The 17903-nt window shown below is 42.0% G+C and overlaps 1 long non-coding RNA gene across 1 annotated transcript in view; it reads left to right on the top strand.

Annotated features, from left to right (window-relative positions):
* The window catches only part of LOC118001912, a 111393-nt gene extending 96957 nt beyond the window's left edge, over positions 1-14436 (top strand). The window contains exons 3-4 of the long non-coding RNA XR_004676880.1: positions 3369-3518; positions 14411-14436. This is a non-coding gene — a long non-coding RNA (uncharacterized LOC118001912). The remainder of the gene's footprint in view (positions 1-3368; positions 3519-14410) is intronic.
* Positions 14437-17903: the final 3467 nt, after the last annotated feature.

Below are 17903 nucleotides of genomic sequence, written 5' to 3'. Positions count from 1 at the left end.
TCTCTGGGTAGAAAATGGAAAAAAAGCAAGATCTCTCTTCTCACAGAAACCTGGAAAAACCCAGGAATTAGAGCATTGGGTCAGGATGCAGGTGGGGCTGAAAACAGGAATAATGATGGAAAGCCAAAGGAGAATTAGGGCTTCAGATGGTTTTGTTCACCCTGTATAACTGGCAATCATGCTTTCCTTATTCCAGGACAAGGTGGGAGATTTACTTTCTGGGGATATTGAGCTAGACAGCCTCTAGATTTGGGGACATCCCAGGTAGGAGGTTTGAGGATCCTCTATAAGGACAGTGGTCCAATATGAAATACAGTTAACCTTTGAACAACACGAGTTTACACTACATGGCTTTTTTCCCCCAAAAAATACAGTACAGTACTGTAAGTATATTTTCCCTTCCTTATGATTTTCTTAAAAACATTTTCTTTTCTCTAGCTCACTTTATTGTAGGAATACTATGTAATACATACAACGTATGAAATTGTATTAATCAACTGTTTATGTTCTGGTAAGGCTTCCCATCCACAGTAGGCTATTAGTAGTTCAGTTTGGGGGAATCAAAGTTATGTGCGGATTTCTGACTGTGTGAGGAGTTGGTGCTCATAATCCTCATGTTGTTCAAGGGTCAACTGTATTTTAAATACTGGCATTTAGGGCCCTAGTGAAACAGCCAATTTTCTGTAATGAATCCATGTTTTACAAGGTCTCATCTGTAATTATGAACAGATAGTGAAGGATAACCAAGAATTCATGTCAAACCTTTAACTGAGTAACAGAGATTCAAACAGAAAAAAGGACAATGTGGTACAGAACAAAACAAAACAAATGGAACAAAAGACTTCAGAGAGATATACATGGAGCAACTATAAAATTCTATAGAAAAGAATCCAACAGAATAAGAAAAGGGATTTAGACACTTAAACATATGGTAGCATAAAATAAAAAATTAGATGATGAAGCTGACAGATATCCAAAAAATAGAACAGAAAGACAAAGAGAGGAGAAGTGAGAAGTGAAAAAGAGAAAAAAATAGAGGATCAGATCAAAAGATCCAAATGATGGCCATTTCAGAAAGAGGGAACAGATTAAATGAAAGGAAGAAGTAAATTAAATAAATACAAAATATCAAGAAAAGATGTCCAGAACTGAAGAACATGATTGTCCAGATTAAAGGTGTATAATGAGTGCCCAACATAATGAGAGAAAAAAGACCCACACCTAGATGTATTTTTGTGAAGTCTCAGAACTACAGGAAAACAGATAATCTTTTAGAGAGAGAGAGAAACTCAGTGGAAAATTGCCTTTGAAAGTTAGGAGGAGGGTGCCTGGGTGGCTCAGTTGGTTGAGCGACTACCCTCAGCTCAGGTCATGATCCCAGAGTCCTAGGATCGAGTCCCTCATCGGGCTCCCGGCTAGGTAGGGAGCCTGCTTCTCCCCCTGACCCTCTTCCCTCTCATGCTGTTTCTCTCTCTGTCAAATAAATAAATAAGTAAATAAATAAATAAATAATAAAATCTTTAAAAAAAAAAGTTAGGAGGAGACAGAACTTGTACCACTATTTAAAAAAAGAAGAGACAATGAAAGAAGCAGAAAAAGAGGGAGGCTTCCTCTCCACTCCGTCACTCTGGGGATCTGGTGAGGGGATTAGCTGGGACTCAGCACCACCCCTCCCTGCTTCCCATTGGCTCCCCTCATGGGGACAGTGTTGCAGCATCAGGATTACTGCCACAGTTGGGCTCTCAGGTGATGCCAGGCTTACTGCCCTAAGTACACAGTGGTATAAAGCTTACCACATGGACTACTATGAATCATTTGGATGTTTGAGTTCTGTCCTTTTTTAAATTTTATTACCTTATAGTCATACTAGATAGTAAATCAGCAGCAGAGCTGGATTCAGAACTGAACTATCTTGACAGGAAGCTGAACACTTCTGGATGGAAGCATGAAGGGACTCTGAAATAATCTCCACACATCTCTGGCAATGGGAGATGGTGACTGCTGTTCACCCAGGTGGCTGCGTGCACATGAACAAGATGTGAACTTTCGTTTAAGCCATTGTTTAAGGTTTTGGGGTCTTTTGTTACTGCAGTGTAAAATGTAGTATTCAGGTTACTCCCCATCCTTCACAGTGTAGGAACTAAAATGTCTATACCTTGTAATTGATTGCTGGGAGGTCAAAGGACTAACTTAACTTATTTCTGCTTGAAGATTGAATTCTTTCTGTCAAGCATTCACATTTTCTCCAGAGGTCCTGGGGCTACTGATGGATAGTGAGATTATATGCCATGGAATGATCACATTCTATATAAACTTTCCTTTATTCTAAAAAAAAAAAGACCCAGAGGGTATCATTGTTCCAAGAGACCTCCCTCTTACATTTGTAATCATTAATGTCAAGGATCTTAAAGGAAAGATAGGTTCAAGGAAAGTTTGTGAGATCACTACTTATAAATTTCCCCAAAGCCTATCATCAGTCTAGATCACAGGGGAGGGATCCACAAATATTTGTATAGGTGGTTAGAAAACACAGGATACAGTCTAGTGAATGGTGGAGCTTCTCTGGACTTGAACACATTTTTGGCTCTTGTTGTCATGGCGCCCCTCCAGGACTTTCCTCTCAGTTTCAGCCTTCCCTGGAGACCAGATGCTTCAGCTCCAGCCCCGGGGCCTCCGGGGAAGAGATCCTGGTGCTTCCTGTGGAGTCGTAGCTGCTCTTTCATTTGGGGAGAGTAGGACTTGCTGGTGAATTGGTAGCTGAATTGCTTAATTTCCTTTTTGGAAAGGCTGGATCAAGTCTCTTCTTTGGGTTGAGTTATATCTCCCCTGAGTCTTCATGAATGCCCTTGGCTTTCTGAAATGTTTTGTGGTTGAGTGCTGTCCTAGGAGTTACTGGGCTAGTATTGAGGCTGTTATAACCATCATTGCCATAAAAGCACTACAGCCAACAAAGGTGTCACAGGAAAATGTTACTATGACGAGCACTCCAAATGCTGGGAAGCTCTCTATTTTAGCATCACTTCCTGCAGCTCAGTCTCCTTGAATGTCATTTGGATCTGCTCATTCCCATTGTCACAGCCATGGACAAGATCTCTGTCTCATCAAGTGTGGACTATTTGCACAAGCTCCCTGGCCAGCCTTCCTGCTGTCACTGGGCTCTTCCATTTCCTTCTCCAGGGGCTCATATGGATTGTACTAGATAGACCTCCTTTATTCTAGATAGAACACTGGAAGTGATGACTACCTAAATTAGGAAGGTGAGATGTCTAAACCTAAGGACAAAAAAATGACTGGGTTTCAGGATTAACTAGAACCCAGAGACTTAGAAGCCACCAAGAATCTCTCTTCCTCCTTTCTGCTCATCTTAGACGCCACCAAGAATCTCTCTTCCTCCATTCTGCTCATCATGCAACATTCTCCTCTGCTCAGCCAGCCAGAGCATTGGCATCCACATCGTAGGAACCAAAGCCACCCAGTGACTGAGCACCACATCTACCAGCTGCAACACCAGGGAAGAGGTGGGTCATGGAAAACACTATTGCTTATGGAAACCATGTGGATGGAAGTGGGATGGTGGGAAATGGTTCCCAGAAGAAATCGGGTGCTTGTGTGACAAACAATAGGTGCATGTTATTCAAAGCAGCCAGAAGAATCTTCCTTCAGTGCCTTCCACACCTGCCACACGAGTCACCAGCCTTCATGCAAACTGCTTATTCCTGTCTGAATTTTATAGATATCGTTTGTTCACCATCTTGAAATATCCCTGATCTTTGGGAAGCAGTCTTCCTTTTTTCCTACAGAATTCATCTTCTGCCCAAATATTTTCAACCAGCCCTACTGTATCCAGAAATCCTTCCAGCTCTTGCTTGTTGTAGAGTTGGTTGAGTAAATTAATAAGTGTACACAAACATAAATGCCAGCTATGGCATCTCTCCTCCTAGACATCTTGGAACAAATGACTGGAATCCCCAATTCTCCTGGTTTTGAAGCTTGTTATGAATCCCTGAGGGGGCTCAGGTGCCTCTCACACAATCTCTATTCTACACAGAGTTGATCCTGGCATAAAAACTACCACCTTTGTGTTGTAACAAAGCAAAGCAAACAAAACCAATACATAAGAAGATGTGGTATATATACATAATGGAATATTACTCAGCCATCAAAAAGAATGAAATCTTGCCATTTTCAATGACCTGGATGGAACTAGAGGGTATTACCCTAAGCGAAATAAGTCAGTCAGAGAAAGACAGATACCATATGATTTCACTCATATGTGGAATTTAAGATGCAAAACAAATGAACACAGGAGAAGGGAAGGAAAAATAAGACAAAAACAGAGAGAGAGGCAAATCATAAGACACTCTTAACTATAGGGAACAAACTGAGGGTTGCTGGAGGGGAGGTGGGTGGGGAATAGAGTAACGGGGTGATGGGCATTAAAGCAGGCACTTGAAGTAATGAGTACTGGGTTTGTATGCAACTGATGAATCACTAAATTCTACCTCTGAAACTAATAATACAATGTATGTTAATTAAATTGAATTTTTTTTTTAGATTTTATTTATTTATCTGAGAGAGAGAGAATGAGAGACAGAGAGCATGAGAGGGAGGAGGGTCAGAGGGAGAAGCAGACTCCCTGCCGAGCAGGGAGCCCGATGCGGGACTTGATTCTGGGACTCCAGGATCATGACCTGAGCCGAAGGCAGTCGCCTAACCAACTGAGCCACCCAGGCGCCCAATTAAATTGAATTTAAATAAAAAATTAAAACAAAAAACAATAGGTAACCACGTGCACAAAGTATATATGGGCCTAGCAGACTTTACCAATGCTGTCATTATGGAGACTGAAGGGGGAGGGACTGTCTCTCAGCAAAATGTACAATTCAAAGGGCCAAAAAACTCAACTGTTTATCAGCCTCTGCTGTTCCGCCATTGACCCTGGCCCTTCAAGGCCCAGCCTCCTCCCGTTGACACTTTTCTTTTCTTTCTCTTTCTTCAATAATTATTTTTCATTTGAGTATAGTTGACACACAATGTGAGATTAGTTTTAGGTGTACAACATAGTAATTCGAATTCTCCATACATTATTCTATGTTTACCACAAGCGTAGCTCCCATCTGCCACCATACAACACTATTACATCATTGACTATATTCCCTATGCTGTGCCTCTCACTCCTATGACTTATTCATTCCATAACTGGAAATCTGTATCTCCCACTCCCCTTCACCCATTTTGCCCATTTTCCAGCCCTCCTCCCTCTAGCAAACATCCATTTGTTCTCTGTATTTATAGGTCTGATTCTACTCTTTATTTGTTTATTCATTTGTTTTGTTTTTTAGATTCCACATATGAGTGAAATCATATGGTGTTTATCTTTCTCTGTCTGACTTATTTCACTTAGCATTATGCCCTCTAGTTCCATCCAGCTCATTGCAAATGGCAAGATTTCATCTTTTTTATGACTGTGTAATATTCCAGTGTGTGTGTGTGTGTGTGTGTGTGTGTGTGAGAGAGAGAGAGAGAGAGAGAGAGAGTATGCTACATCTTCCTTATCCATTCATCTATTGATACTTAGGTTGCTTCCATATCTTGGCTATTGTAAATAATGGTACAATACACATAGAGGTGAATATATCTTTTTGAATTAGTGTTTTTGTTTTCTTTGGGTAAATAACCAGTAGTGGAATTACTGGATCATACGGTAATTCTATTTTTAATTTTTTGAGGAAACTCCATACTGCTTTCCATAGTGGCTGCACCAGTTAGCATTCCCACCAACATTCCCACCTTTCTCCTCATCCTCACCAACACTTCCTTGTGTTTTTTATTTTAGCCATTCTGACAGATATAAGGTGATATCTCACTGTAGTTTTGATTTGCATTTTCCTGATCCTGTTGATGAATGATGTTGAGTATCTTTTCATGTGCTGTTGGCACTTTTCTATTTCTCTTCCCCTCTTGTCCTCTTCACTCATTCCCCCCACCAACCAAAACTGATAGATTGCCCCCTCTTTCAGGCCATCTTGCTATTCTCAGTGTAGAACCAAAGTTGAGACAAAACGCTGGATCCAAGCTACCTCGGAGGTGCTTGGCTGCCCATGTGCCCAGCCTAGGAGAGCTTCTTTCTGCTCAGGCACTAATTCCCGGTCTCATATACTGTGACCAGGAGCAGAGCTGCTCTGAATAAAGAAGGTGGGTTGAGGCCATGTTCCCAGAACAGGGCTGCTTCCTGGCAAGGGTATGGACTCCCCACCGTAGTGAGTGTGTGATTTAGGGCAGGGGTGGATGTAAGGAAACAGCATGTGGATGGGCATGAGCATTAAGTTTTGTTCCTTTTCTTACAGATGACTAGGAGGGATATTCCTGAGCAAGATACAGGGCTTTCTGCATGGAGCTAAATATAACTTTTGAGCAGGGAATATGGTGACTCTGCCAGGGGAGGGATCCCAGGCTGAGCCAGATGGGCCAGGGATGGGGCAGGCCAGGGATGGGAGGCTAGGAATGCTTCTCAGTGGACCTGATAACAGATTGAGTAGACGAGCTGTGGAACCAGCTCTCCAGAAGCGTCTCCAGCACAAACTCAGGAGAATATAGAAAGAAAAAAAGGGGACAGAATTGAGGAAATAGTATGCTGATGGAAAGGGCAGCTTGATTCAGGGAGGCTGAGAAAGTGGTGAAGGACCATACTGGAAGAAAGGCTTGTTTTGAAACTATTGCAGAGCCCAAGTGACACTGTTTAAAGTGGCAAGTGGAATGATGGCCAAGGCCAGTCTTCTCCTGGAAGTTCAAAGTGTGGGAATGGGATGGAGCCAGCCAGGAAAGACTCTGCTTCTCAGAGGACTTCAAAGACTGAGAGAAGATGCAGAACTTAAGGTAAGAAGAGGAAAAGAACAGGGGACTCAGGGGCAGATCTAAGAGGAGGACTTTCGGACAAGTGCTCCCCAAACATGCCTATTGAGTTAAGTGCCACGGGGCATAGATTATGTGGGTCTTGCTTGGTGCTCAGTACAATGTCTGGCACATAGTAAGTACTCAATACACATTTGTTGGTAAAGGCATAAGAGTGCTCCTAGAAGATGCATCATATAATAGGTGTCATTGCCAAGTGTGTTTGGGGCAAGCTCCAATAATGCTTTTCTCTTTAGGAAATGTTCAAATTGCATTAGCTAGTTTAAAGCTCTGAGAAATCCCGAAGGAAAGGAACTTGTCTAACTTTCCTTAACCCAGTGTTTGCCATACTTATTTGGCCAGAATGTTCCCCATCCCAATTGTCATGACACCTGTTAACACTTGGAGGAGCGCAGGTTCAGGTACAAAGAGAGAACCAGGAAGGGGCTGGAATCCTTGCCAAGACAAAGAGAGATCTGAGAGTGTGGGTTCTTGGAGAATGAGATAGGTGTGCAGGACATGGCGGGTAGAGAGGATGAGTGTAGTAGAGTCGGAGGAGAGAAGGGCACAAGCCTGGACCCAGGACCTTCTGCCTCCCCATGCATGTGTTTGCCAAGAGAAGTGGTGGCAGAGCCCACAACTAGGCAAACTCAGGGGAAGGATGGCCTAATAAGGTCAAATGTTCAGCTCGTTCAAGGTGAGAGGGGCAGGGTCTACACAGCAGTCCTCATACTGATATCTCACAGGTCTTTGTCAGACCTGGAGGTGTTCTTCAGAGATGTATCACATGACACCCCAAAAGCAAAGGCATTTTATGTCAATTTCTATGTAATTTCTTCCTTTCTCCCTCCTTCTCCCTCCCATTCCCCACCCCCTTCCTTCCTTCCTCCCTCCCCTGTCCATCCCTTCCTAAAAGGGGGGGTTTGTGTTTCTTTTCCCAGTAATGTGTAGACCATGAAAAAATATCCTTCCTCCTGATCCTCTGACTCTGGATGTATCCTCATTCATTCATTCAGTCATTGGTTGGGTCATTCATTGATGGGGTGGGGTAATCCAGCCCTCAAGTCTTAGATAAAAAAAAAAAACACCAAGACAATCTAATTAAATTCCAAAGTGGAAAGTTTACACCAGTGATTTTTAAACTTGATCATTTAAGAATCACTAGGAAAATAAAAAAAGACACATCCTTGTGTTCCATGCCTGAATCAGAATCCTGGATTTTTAACTTAAAATTGTAAGAGCATCCCAGGACATTGTCATGGTATGTGTGCTCAGCACTGCACTGTGAATTAGTGTTTGGAAAATACTGTAGACAATAGGCCATCTCTCTGAGATCAAGGATGGAACCACATCTGACCGACTGACTGGGTTATCGTGCTTGTCTCACTTGCTAATGAGGAAGGTACAGAGGAGGGATCCGAGCCCTCATGACCAGACAGACAGCCATCTGCCACACAGAGACCTGCTAACATGCCCGGAAAGTTGAGAGCCACACATTTCTGCTCTAAGGTCCTTGAAGTGGAAAAGGTGGCCTATTGCCATTTTATTTGGTCCCATGGCTACCATGAAGCTTCAGTCCCCACACTCCACACTTGCCTGTTAAAGGTCTGTCTGTTTCCCCTTTCACCAAATTTACCTGTATGGGCAATGATACTGAAGACTCTCCTCCAAGCTGGGACAGATCATTGAAAATTGCTAGGAAAATAACTGCATAATAATGACACCAATAATATTTGAGACCCTGTGTTCCCTAAGCGTGCTTTTTTACCCCCAGAGTGTTTTCAAAGCATGTGTCATTGCTTTGGGGCAGGCTTTTACTGTTAGCATCCTCATAACTGACACTCATCTGGGGCCCTATTTACTTTTTTATACATTTAGTCATGCATACAGATCCGAGGACTGTGGCGACTCACTCAAAAAACTCATTTGGGGGGACTACAAAGAGTGTCTTTATCAGCTGTTTTAATAACAACACAACCCCAATTAAACAGCTCAGTTTGGCTCCTTAGATATTCCTTCTCAAATCATGTCATACATATTTTGGGAAACTGTATTAAAATACTACATATTCTCCCATCCCCCAGCCCCTTCAGTCTTTGTTTATTGCTTTAGTTCATTCCTGGATTTTCTCGCCAAGCTGTGGGTAAGGAGAACCATGGATAAGTTTATTTATTTATTTATTTTTTGCTTCAAAGGATAGAAATGTCTGATTTCTCTCTGTTTTTGGAAAAATTGAGTAGTTGTAGAAAATCTAAAGCAGAACAATAAAACCTCCTTAGAGGGAGCTGCCTCCTGCTCTCCTTTCCTCCCTCCTTCTCTCTCTTCCTCCTGTCCTTCCTTCCTTCCCCACTCCATGTTTACTAAGTATCCGTAATGTGCCAGCCACTGTTCTAGATTCTGAATCAGACACAAAGGTGAGCAAAGTATGGTCCCTGCTCTCAAGTGTCCCACAGTCTTCTGAATCTCTCCAAGAGGACAACCTGAGAAATACGCAACATTGCTTGCGTCAGTATGAAATCATTCTGAGATGTCCACGCATGCTTCGGGGGACACCTTCCTGGCTCATAATTCCTTTTCCTGCAGACTTCTCTGTTCAGGGTACAGGCCTAGACAGGCACGAGACTGAGGACTTCATTACTCACAGCAGCCGCCGTGAGACAATCAGCATTTTTTGGTGCTGGTCCTGAGCCCCAATTCCACAGGGCGACGTGAAGACAGCCCAATGACCTGCGAGCATGTGGTGGCTTGCTTCCGGGAGAGGATTTCTGAGTGCAGAGAACCCAAATCTTTTTTGATGTGCAGGATGCCTACCCTTTTCTTCAACGGGAGACCTTATACAGCTTCTGAGACTGCTTGATATGCGTGGACATTCTCCCCCAACACACCTTTCTCTTGCCCTCTGGAAATCCAAATGAAAATAAAGCAGCTGTCAAGTGTAAAGTGAGATATAAGTGCCTCCCCCTGCCCCCGGTCAAGGACCCAGATATTGTCCCTCCCCTGCTGGCTGTCCTTCCCTACTCTGCCTTCTCCTTCTTACCCTCATCCATATTCCACTTGGCTGGAGACACAGACCTGAGCTCTAAGGGTGTCCAAGCTCCAGTGTGAGATACATTTAAGGAAAGCTGGAGTTGGCAAACCATGGTCCCAGCTAAACCTAGATTGCAGTCTGTGTTTGTGCATCTCTGGAGCTAGGGGTGATATTTAGATTTTTAAAAGGTTGTATATATTAAAAAAAGAATATGAGACAGAGACAGCCCACAAACCTGAAATATTTACTATCTTGACCGTTATAGGAAAAGTTTGCCAACTCCTATTGAAGAAATTGTCATGTTATAGGGGAAGGGGGACCATACAGAAAAATAGCAGTACATCATCCCCAGAATGGATGGAGGTGCTGGGGTCCAGTGTAGCATGCTACCTTTTCATTCTTTGAGGAGTCCTGCATACCTCCTTGGGAGAAAGCAGACTGTATGAGCTTCCTCATGTCTTAGAAGTTGCAGATCTCTCAGGCTCTAAAATTGTACTTTCTGTCTCTGTCTCTCTCTCTGTTGCTCTCTCTTACTGTTGTGAATTAAATCAGAAAAAGTGAAGAAAAGAATGTGAATTATTGTTCCAATTATGATATGTGATTCAAACACGTGAGGGACCTTGGCTCTTCTTCCTCTCCCCATTAAGTGCAGCTACAGCATCAATTAGGATTTAGATGATGTTCTCAGATCTGGGGAATGGATTGCTGAGTGCCAGGAAAATACTACTACAGTGTCTGTGCATGCACAGAGCTTGCTGGACAGCTGCTCAAACGGATTTCCTTTGTGCTGTCCCTCATCTGAGCTCTGTAGAAATTCTCTCCTCTCAAAGTCATCTTGGAGTGCTTGAGTCCTCAGATCCCTGCAGTACCTTATTTTTTTTTAACCTCTCTGTTACATAAAGACTTAAGATTTTGGCTTATACTTCATATACATTGAAACATGCATATGCTTGAGAATATTGATGCTTCCTCTAAAATGGCTGTGGATACTTTCTTCTTCCAGACTCTTTATGGGGTTGACTCCAGCCTCTAAACTTGGCCTTGAAATGTGGCAAGCAGTTCAATAATGTAGAACACAGGAGACCTGACTTAGCTAAGTCTGATTTTGACTAGAGCAAGAGGCCTATTTAAAAAATTGAATGGTGGTGGCTTGCCACCTTGAAGAAAGTAGCAGTTTTAAATCAATATACTCCACCATCTGAGAAACAGATGTTAATAAGATATGACATTTGAAGGACATTTCAGAAGAATAGGATTATACTGAATATTTTTCTAATGTTTATCTAATTCTTCCCAAGTGACTTTGGAGTACAGAAAGGCAAGTGCCACCGTTCTCAGGGCTATGAGTGTATTAGCTTGTTTGATGACCACATCCCAAGATGTTATTGTGCTCCTCATTTGACAGAGGAGGAAACTGAGGCACAGGGAGGTAAATGGAATAGCTCAGATACAGAGCCTGATGATTTAGTTCCAGAGCTCATAGCCTCTTCTGACTGACACCTCATGTTCTCAGCATGCCTAGTCATATACCGGAAGGGGGATTCTTGACACTGGTCATGAATTAGAGTCACCTGGGAAATGTTAAAAAAACATAATGTGGCCTGGGCTTCACTCAGCTTTTCTTTTTGGGGTTGCTGCTACTACATTTGGGGGTTTCTCCTAATATGTGATCGGGAAGGAGAATCACTTCTCTAAGGGATTGTCTCAAGGTTCAAGTACATGCAATTGATATTTGGATTTTGATTTCATTGGTTAGATATTGTGGCCTGGATATTGGTAATTTTTTTTTATTTTAAAGATTTTATTTATTTATTTGAGACAGAGAGAATGAGAGAGACAGAGAGCACATGAGAGGGGGGGAGGGTCAGAGGGAGAAGCAGACTCCCTGCCGAGCAGGGAGCCCGATGCGGGACTCGATCCTGGGACTCCAGGATCATGACCTGAGCCGAAGGCAGTCGCTTAACCAACTGAGCCACCCAGGTGCCCCTGGATATTGGTAATTTTTAAAAACTTCCACATTACTCTCAGGTTGAATATAGCTCAATATTAGAAACTTCATAATGGGGCACCTGGGTGGCTCAGTTGGTTAAGTGACTGCCTTCGGCTCAGGTCATGATCCTGGAGTCCCTGGATCGAGTCCCACATCAGGCTCCCTGCTCGGCAGGGAGTCTGCTTCTCCCTCTGACCCTCCCCCCTCTTATGTGCTCTCTCTCATTCTCTCTCTCTCAAATAAATAAATAAAATCTTAAAAAAAAAAAACTTCATAATGGCATTGCTCTTTGTAGGATAACATTGCCTAGAGAAAGCTAAATTTGCCTTCCCTCTAAAAATCCTTAAAGACCATTTAATCAGGTAGCTCTTAACATAAAGGAGTTTTACAGTATGGGGTTTCCTCAAAAAAGTTAAAAATGGAACTGCCCTACAATCCAGCAATCGCACAACCGGGTATTTACCCAAAAAATACAAACACACTAATTCAAAGGGATACATGCACCCCTATGTTTATAGCAGCTTATTTACAATAGCCAAACTATGGAAGCAGTCCAAGTGTCCAAAGATAGATGAATGGATAAAGAAGATGTGATATATACACACAATGGAATATTATTCAGGTATAAGAAGAATGAAATCTTGCCATTTGTGATGACATGGTCGGAGCTAGAGAGTATAATACTGAGTGAAATAAGTCAGTCCGAGAGAGACAAATACCATAGGATTTCACTCATATGCAAATTTAAGACAAAACAAATGAGCAAAGGGAAAAAAAAGAAAGACAGAGAGAGACAAATCAAGAAACAGTCTCTTGGGGGGAAGAGCAAGATGGCGGAGGAGTAGGAGGCCTAAATTTCGTCTGGTCCCAGGAATTCAGCTGGATAGGGATCCAACCATTCTGAACACCTACAAACTAAACAGGAGATCGAAGAAAAGAATAGCAGCAACTCTCTGAACAGAAAAGTGACCACTTTCTGGAAGGTAGGATGTGCGAAGTGAATCTGAGGCGATATTCTGGAGGATAGACGGCGGGCGAGGGGGCCTCCATCGGCCGCTTCTGGCAAGTGATAGAGCAGCAGAGCACAAAATTGGAACTTAGAAGTCGGCTCCGCTGAGGGATGTCGCTCCAGTGGCTAAGCTGGGGGTGGAACCCTTGTGGGACAGTGTGGTCTCAGGACCCTCAGGGTCACAGAAAGACCGGGGGTGCCTGAGTGCGGCACAGCTCCCAGGTATCGGAGCAGGGAAGCCGGCTGCAGAGATGGAGCCCAGGCGCGGGCTCTCAGCTCGGGGTTGCCATAAACCGTGATCCCCGGCACAGTTGGGCCATTGCTCCTCCAACAGGGACCCAACAAGAAGCAGGTCCAGGGAGACTCCCCTTCCTCCACCTGGAGGAGCGGTGCAGGAGTGCACCGCAGGGATCTGCTGGGTTTGGAGACTCCACACGGGGTCGGGTGCCAGAGATAGAAACGCGTGGTCACAGGTGGGGTGAGCACGGAGTGCGGCTGGAGACCAGGGAGACGGGAGTGACTGACTGTTTTTCTCTGGGGGCGCACTGAGGAGAGGGGCCTGAGGTCTTGGCTCCTCTGGGGCGGAGATTGGGAGGCCTCCATTTTCACTCTCGGCCTCCAAAGCTGTATGGAAAGCTTGCAGGGAACAAAAGCTCCCAAGAGCAAACCCGAGCAGATGACTTAGCCCAGACCGGCAAGGGCAGGGCAATTCTGCCTCCGGCAAAGACATTTGGGAACCACGGCAACAGGCCCCTCCCCCAGAAGATCAGTGAGAACAGCCAGCCAATACCAAGCTTACCGATCAATGAGAACGGCAGAACTCCAGCGCTAGGGGAATACTGCACATAGAATCCATGGCTTTTTTCCCATGATTCTTTAGTCTTTCAAAGTTAATTTTTTAAATATCTTTTTCTTTTTTTTTTCTTTTTCTTTTTCCCTTTTGCAACCAACATCTTATCAATCTCTTTTTTAAAAAATCGTTTTTATTTTTCATTTTAAGAGTCATATTCTATCCCTTCATAGTAGTTAACCTTATTTTTGGTATATATATATAAGTTGTTCTCTCTTTAAAATTTTGGGATACAGTTTCTTCTAACAGACCAAAATATACCCTAAATCTCTAGTGTATGGCTTTGTTCTAGTTTCCTGCCTGATCACATTCTCTCCACCCCCCCCTTTTTTTTTAAATCCTCTTCTTTCTTTTTTCAATCAACTTCTTATCTTATCAATTCCTTTTATAAAATATTTTATAATTTTCATCTTTACAGTCATATTCCATCCCTTCATCATATTTACCCTTATTTTTGTACATATATAAGTTTTTCTTTCTTTAAAATTTTGGGAGGCACTTTCTTCTAACAGACCAAAATACGCCCAAAATCTAGTGTGTGGCACTGATCTATGCACCAGCCTGATCAAATTTGATCATATTCTGCTTTTTTTTAATCTTTTTCTTTTTCTTTTTTCTTTCTTTCCCTTTCTTTTCCCCCAGTTTCAGGTCTCTTCTGATTTGTTTAGTGTATATTTTTCTGGGGTCGTTGTTACCCTGTTAGCATTTTTTTCTCTCATTCATCTATTCTTCTCTGGACAAAATGACAAGATGGAAAAAATCACCTCAAAAAAAAAAAAAAAAAAGAACAAGAGGCAGTACCGACTGCCAGGGACCTAATCAATACAGACATTAGTAAGATGTCAGAACTAGAGTTCAGAATGACGATTTTAAAGGTACTAGCTGGGCTTGAAACAAGCATGGAAGATATTAGGGAAACCCTTTCTGGAGAAATAAAAGGACTAAAATCTAACCAAGTCGAAATCAAAAAGGCTATTAATGAGGTGCAATAAAAAATGGAGGCTCTAACTGCCAGGATAAATGAGGCAGAAGAGAGAATCAGTGATATAGAAGACCAAATGATGGAAAAGAAAGAAGCTGAGAAAAAGAGAGATAAACAACTACTGGATCATGAGGGCAGAGTTCGAGAGATAAGTGATACTGTAAGATGAAACAATATTAGAATAATTGGGATCCCAGAAGAAGAAGAGAGGGGCAGAAGGTATATTGCAGCAAATTATAACAGAGAACTTTCCTAATTTGGGGAAGGAAACAGGCATCCAAATCCAGGAGGCACAGAGAATCCCCCTCAAAATCCGTTAAAATAGGTCAACACCCTGACATCTAATAGTAAAACTTACGAGTCTCAGAGGCAAAGAGAAAATCCTGAAAGCAGCTTGGGAGAAGACATCTGTAACCTACAATGGCAGAAACATTAGATTGGCAACAGACCTATCCACAGAGACCTGGCAGGCCAGAAAGAACTGCCAGGATATATTCAGAGCACTAAATGAGAAAAATATGCAGCCAAGAATACTATATCCAGCTAGGCTGTCATTAAAAATAGAAGGAGAGATAAAAAGCTTCCAGACAAACAAAAACTAAAGGAATTTGCAAACACGAAACCAGCCCTACAAGAAATCTTGAAAGGGATCCTCTAAGCAAAGAGAGAGCCTAAAAGTAACATAGACCAGAAAGGAACACAGACAATATACAGTAACAGTCACCTTACAGGTAATACAATGGCACTAAATTCCTATCTTTCAATAGTTACCCTGAATGTAAATGGGCTAAATGCCCCAATCAAAAGACACAGGCTATCAGATTGGATAAAAAAACAAGACCCATCAATATGCTGTCTGCAAGAGACTCATTTTAGACCCAAAGACAGCCCCAGATTGAAAGTGAGGGGGTGGAAAACTATTTACCATGCTAATGGACACCAAAAGAAAGCTTGGGTGGCAATCCTTATATCAGACAAATTAGATTTTACACCAAAGACTATAATAAGAGATGAGGAAGGACACTATATCCTACTTAAAGGGTCTATCCAACAAGAAGATCTAACAATTGTAAATATCTATGGCCCTAACATGGGAGCAGCCAATTATATAAGGCAATTAATAACAAAAGCAAAGAAACACATCAACAACAATACAATAGTAGTGGGGGACTTTAACACCCCCCTCACTGAAATGGACAGATCATCTAAGCAAAAGATCAACAAGGAAATAAAGACTTTAAATGACACACTGGACCAAATGGACTTCACAGATATATTCAGAACATTCCATCCCAAAGCAACAGAATACACATTCTTCTCTAGTGCCCATAGAACATTCTCCAGAATCGATCACATCCTAGGTCACAAATCAGGTCTCAACTGGTACCAAAAGGTTGGGATCATTCCCTGCCTATTTTCAGACCACAATGCTTTGAAACTAGAACTCAATCACAAGAGGAAAGTCAGAAAGAACTCAAATACATGGAGGCTAAAGAGCATCCTACTAAAGAATGAATGGGTCAACCAGGAAATTAAAGAAGAATTAAAAAAATTCATGGAAACAAATGAAAATGAAAACACAACTGTTCAAAATCTTTGGGATGCAGCAAAGGCAGTCCTAAGAGGAAAGTATATAGCAATACAAGCCTTTCTCAAGAAACAAGAAAGGTCTCAAATACACAACCTAACCCTACACCTAAAGGAGCTGGAGAAAGAACAACAAGTAAAGCCTAAACACAGCAGGAGAAGAGAAATAATAAAGATCAGAGCAGAAATCAATGAAATAGAAACCAAAAGAATAGTAGAACAGATCAACGAAACTAGGAGCTGGTTCTTTGAAAGAATTAATAAGATTGATAAGCCCCTGGCCAGACTTATCAAAAAGAAAAGAGAAATGACTCAAATAAATAAAATCATAAACGAAAGAGGAGAGATCACAACCAACACCAAAGAAATACAAACAATTATAAGAACATATTATGAGCAACTCTATGCCAGCAAATTAGATAATCTGGAAGAAATGGATGCATCCCTAGAGATGTATAAACTACCAAAACTGAACCAGGAAGAAATAGAAAACCTGAATAGACGTATAACCACTAAAGAAATTGAAGCAGTCATAAAAAATCTCCCAACAAACAAAAGCCCAGGGCCAGATGGCTTCCCAGAGGAATTCTACCAAACATTTCAAGAAGAATTAATACCTATTCTTCTGAAACTGTTCCAAAAAATAGAAATGGAAGGAAAACTTCCAAACTCGTTTTATGAGGCCACCATTACCTTAATCCCCAAACCAGACAAAGACCCCATCAAAAAGGAGAATTACAGACCAATATCCTTGATGAACATGGATGCAAAAATTCTCACCAAAATACTAGCCAATAGGATCCAACAGTACATTAAAAGGATTATTCAAGTGGGACCAAGTGGGATTTATCCCTGGGCTGCAAGGTTGGTTCAACATCCACAAATCAATCAATGTGATACAATACATTAATATAAGAAAGAACAAGAAACATATGATCCTGTCAATAGATGCAGAAAAAGCATCTGACAAAGTACAGCATCCTTTCTTGATCAAAACTCTTCAGAGTATAGGGATACAGGGTACGTACCTCAATATCATAAAAGCCATCTATGAAAAACCCACAGCGAATATCATTCTCAATGGGGAAAAACTGAGAGCTTTCCCCCTAAGGTCAGGAACACGGCAGGGATGTCCACTATCACCACTGCTATTCAACATAGTATTAGAAGTCCTAGCCACAGCAATCAGACAACAAAAATAAATAAAAGGCATCCAAATCGGCAAAGAAGAAGTCAAACTCTCACTCTTTGCAGATGATATGATACTTTATGTGGAAAACCCCAAAGACTCCACCCCAAAACTGCTAGAACTCATACAGGAATTCAGTAAAGTGGCAGGATATAAAATCAATGCACAGAAATCAGTGGCATTCCTATACACCAACAGCAAGATGGAAGAAAGAGAAATTAAGGAGTTGATCCCATTTACAACTGCACCCAAAACCATAAGATACCTAGGAATAAATTAACCAAAGAGGCAAAGAGCCTATACTCAGAAAACTATAAAATACTCATGAAAGAAATTGAGGAAGACACAAAGAAATGGAAAAACGTTCCATGCTCATG

This window comes from Mirounga leonina, unplaced genomic scaffold (genome assembly GCF_011800145.1).
Source record: "Mirounga leonina isolate KUSES-001 unplaced genomic scaffold, KU_Mleo_1.0 Mir_55, whole genome shotgun sequence".
Taxonomy (NCBI): domain Eukaryota; kingdom Metazoa; phylum Chordata; class Mammalia; order Carnivora; family Phocidae; genus Mirounga; species Mirounga leonina.
The sequence above is the reverse complement of the archived record's forward strand: the minus strand, read 5'-3'. Positions and strand labels throughout refer to the sequence as shown.